The 4238-nt window shown below is 41.1% G+C and overlaps 1 long non-coding RNA gene across 1 annotated transcript in view; it reads right to left on the reverse strand.

The window, feature by feature from the left end:
- The window catches only part of LOC116705688 (uncharacterized), a 17273-nt gene that overhangs the window by 8527 nt on the left and 4508 nt on the right, over positions 1-4238 (reverse strand). The window contains exon 2 of the long non-coding RNA XR_004335997.1: positions 3665-3670. This is a non-coding gene — a long non-coding RNA (uncharacterized LOC116705688). The remainder of the gene's footprint in view (positions 1-3664; positions 3671-4238) is intronic.

A 4238-nucleotide genomic window follows, 5' to 3' on the forward strand; every position in this document is an offset into this window, starting at 1 on the left:
AGACTCAGATTATTATTCAAAGTGTCTGACAACATTATGGAAAAATCTTTGAGACCTTTCTGTTTCACCAGAAAACGCTCTGAGGTCACTAGCATTAAACCCGCCAGACTCTATTTAAAAAAGCAATACTTTTAGCATCTAAAGAGCCAACATATTTTTACATGCAAATAAGTAAACTGTGTTTATTTCAACCTAAACTACAGTTGTGATGGTTGGATAAGTGGAAAGACAACCTAAAAACTGAATTGTCAAAGTTTCACTTTTTTTCAGTCAACTTTGAATGAAGTGTATTTTACCGTGCTTTATTTACATGGAGTCTGGTGGGTTTAAGAAACACAATTTGGAAATGTTTACAGAAATGTTGACCTCCTTAGCAATCTTTCCATAATGTTGTCTGACACTTAGAATATTAATCGGAGTCTGTCAGTGGTAGCTCTTTTGTGAAGGTAAATACAAGCTGCACAATTGCCCTATTAACTTCCATTGTAACATTATCGCTTAATACTGGATCGATGTCAAAGATTGTTGTTCCATCAGTCACTTAGGCACAAAACCACAGGAAAATAGGCTGCAGGTTGAAGAAATTGGTAGTTACCCTATAAACGTATCTAAATCTATTGTGGGCCGTAAAACCAAAACTAATAGAGATACTTCTCTGTGGGTCTTTCACTGCAAGCGACTCCTTTCACATTACAGTCTTTATGCATTGTTACACATAGATTACAGCAGCCATATTTTTTTAGACTGAACACAAGTTATTGTGTGACAAACTGATATTTAGGATGTTCAATGCTTGTTGGTATTTTCTATGATAAATGGGAACCACTGCTCCTGACTTTGACTATGTGTACGTATCCTTTGCTGAAATCAAAACCCTGGCTCAATAAATTTGGATGTCGCCGGCTCTCCTTTCTTTCGTCACGTACATCAACCTGCAGCTCGTAACGCAGACTGGACCAGGAACATTTGTCAGAATGCACATCCAGATGTAGGAGGAAACCCAGACCACCTGGCTTCTCCGACCCTCTTTACCTCCCTCTGTGAACAGGCACTAGCACCAGCATGTTTTCAGTTTGCAGTAATATGTCTGGATGTGAACAACTATGCTTGTTTAGCCGTTTCACTCTGGCTGAGCTCAGTTCAACAGACCAATCGTTGCCATTTGGGCTGGCTGACAGCAGCCTCTCTGCCCAGTCTTCACGCACACGGCACTCAGAGCTGAGGTAATGCTTGGGTTGCAGGCCAGGAATCCCTGCTCAGAACTGGGATACCAAATCACATCTAAATTTAGAGGATTGTTAAGTAGACTCTGTAATAATTCCATCAATCAAACAGGCTGACTTCTCCCTCATCGTGTTTTACAAAAGAGGATTTTCTGCATTTTATTGTTGTATTTCATGGGTTACGTCATGGCCGAGGTGCACAGGCAAAGAGTTCTGTGGTGTCACATTTTAGATGCCTAACATCAACGTCATGTTGGGCATCCAGGTTGGTTTCTCTCTCAACCACTGAACCCTGGCTGAGAAGCTGCTTCAGCACTCATCCTCCCAGTGTTTGGATACCTTGCTGTGGATCGGAGGTGAACGCTACGAGCTTCTGGTAAATACCAAGCTGACTTTAAAATATTAGCCCTTCACTTTCAGGGTATCACATGAGCCTGCCTCGGGGCGTCGCTGAAAGCTCTTAATGCCTTCCAGCTCGCTGCTGTGCCACTTTTCCCAGGAGCTAGGCTGTCTGTCAAACTGCTTTCTTTGAAAAGAAAAATAATAGGGCAAGAGACAAAGTTTGGACATCACAGAAAGATAGATATAATTATACATTTATTCAAAACAAGTTCATTTGAATTGAAAGACAGATATTGTGTCGTTAAACAGCCAGGTCTCATCCCAAATCCCAGAACAGAACAGAAACTCCAGCAGGTTTCTGAGCAACAATTGCTCGGTTTCTATCAATCTTGAAGCCATTTTCATCTTTCTACAGTTCAAAACGTGCACAACTTTGGGATTCCAGCATTCAGGGGTGTGGAGAGGGCATGTAGATCTTCATGATAGGAAATAAAACATTGACACTTTATTTTTATGAGTTCCAATTATTCTTAATAGTTTCCTCTGAAGTTTCCTATGACGTCTTATTATTAGGGAAAACAGAGACAAAGCTTAGGCTGCACCATTTAAACACAACTTTGATTACATCTAAGTGAACAACTAACTATTGACAAATCCAAATAATTATAAAACTTTAAATAAAAAAATAAATAAAAATCAACCAGAATAAAATAAAATATGGGAAGAGAGACAAATTGGAAAACATGGACTTTCCTCAAATTGTTGTACCTTGTTCAGTTATACATGGGATGTCCAAGTCAAGGAGACATTCCTGTGTGTTGGGTAGACAGACTGGACCAGCCGGAAAACCACCATCAACGCTTTTTTAAAACTTTTTGTGTATGTTTTCTATAAGTTGGAAAAAAAGAGTCTTTTAATTCCTCTCTGCATTGACCTGGGCATCGGCAGCTCATCAGAACAGAAGCGTTGTGTTTGTGTCCATAGCTGTGAGCCTGAATGTCTTGGGTCCAGCTGGTTAAAGGTTTCAGGGTTTTGATAGAGACAGTTTATGCATTTTTTTCAACTTTTAAAAGGACGTTTCTGCACCCTTTTTTTTTTTTACATTAACATGAAATATCCATTGTCGGGGCGACCTGTAGGTCACCCAGTAGAGTGGGTGCCCCATGTAGGCTGAGTCCTTGGAGGGGCCGTGGGTTGGTATGCCACCTGTGGCCCTTTGCTGCATGCTATCGCCTCTCTTTCTCTCCCACTACTCACCTGTCACTATTGAATAAAAGGAAAATCTCAAAAAATTAATCTTTAGAAAGATATCAATTCTAATTCAAATATTATGTTTTTATGTCGACACAGCTCTACTAAAGATTTGATCCAGACTCATTTACACACATTTCACTCATAGTCCTAATTAACTTCTAAAGATTAAATGTTCCTTTCATTAGTCCATTAACGCGCTGCAAAAGACACCAAACGAGTCTCCTTGAAGGTTGCCCAGAGAGGTGACTTGACCAGACGGTTTCACCCCCAAACCAAACGTCCTCCACTGATGAACCAGGTTCTCACTTGATGCACGCTCGTTTTGGTAGGAACCACGCCGTCCAATGAGCTCACTACTCTCAAATAACTCGGAGACAAGCGGGTGGAGGTAACAACCCAGCGTGCAAACAAAAACCTCCATTATAAATAGCCTTAAAGAGTGCTTCAGACAGCTGGTAAGAAGGGAACACACACACAGCTGTGCATGTGGAGCGGCGGCCGGGCCAGGTGAGGACAACCCCGCGCCGGATCCGGATTACCAAGCTGCTGAATTAAGCCTCCAGCGACCAGTCAGTGTGACTTATGCAATACATCTCCTCTCATCTTCCCCGTCAGGAACCGTCTGAAGCTCGTTTATAACCCAACTACAAGAGCGTAGGTTTTTGGCGTCTTTTTATTCAGAGCTTCAGCTTCACAAAGTGAAGCAATCTGGAATAGCAAGAGCTAAAGCATAAATAATATTGCAATAATATTGTGCTGTGTCATTCATAAAGGATTGCGAAGCTCGCCTGTCCTCTGTCTGACTTGTCCAATTCAGAGTTCTCGTAGCAGTTTTTGAGCTTCACTCCTACCTAGTGATCAAAGTGTGGGAGAAAGAGATGAAGATATTTCACCTAAGTATGCATCGTGATACTGGCTTCAAAGGCATGCAGTATTAAGATTCATAACTGCGGCCTTCGGATAGGTAACTTAAGAAGTTGATAATAGCCTGAGCTGACATTTGGGGTGATAATGCAAAGGTGAACTTGTTTTTGTAACTCAAGGGGAGAGTTGGCGATAAGTCTATGTGTAGAGGAGAAACAGGTGACAGTAGAAAAAAAGAAAAAAAGGCTAAACAGAGAGAAGAATAAGTGAGAAGAGAAGCAGAGTGAGAGTGAGGGGAAGACCCGCTGTCATGCCGCATTTCAACCTCTAACATAAAACTATGACAATGCCAAACAATATTTATATATTATTTTACATATATTTTATTTATTGAAAAGTACTTTGAAATCAATTCTTTGAGGCAGAGGAAGCCAATGTAAAGACTTCAGAACTGGAGGGATGTGGTCCAGTCTCTTGGTCTTAGTTAGGACTGGAGTAGTGTGATCCAGTCTATTGGTCTTAGTGAGGACTGGAGTAGTGTGATCCAGTCTATTG

This window comes from Etheostoma spectabile, chromosome 17 (genome assembly GCF_008692095.1).
Source record: "Etheostoma spectabile isolate EspeVRDwgs_2016 chromosome 17, UIUC_Espe_1.0, whole genome shotgun sequence".
NCBI lineage: Eukaryota > Metazoa > Chordata > Actinopteri > Perciformes > Percidae > Etheostoma > Etheostoma spectabile.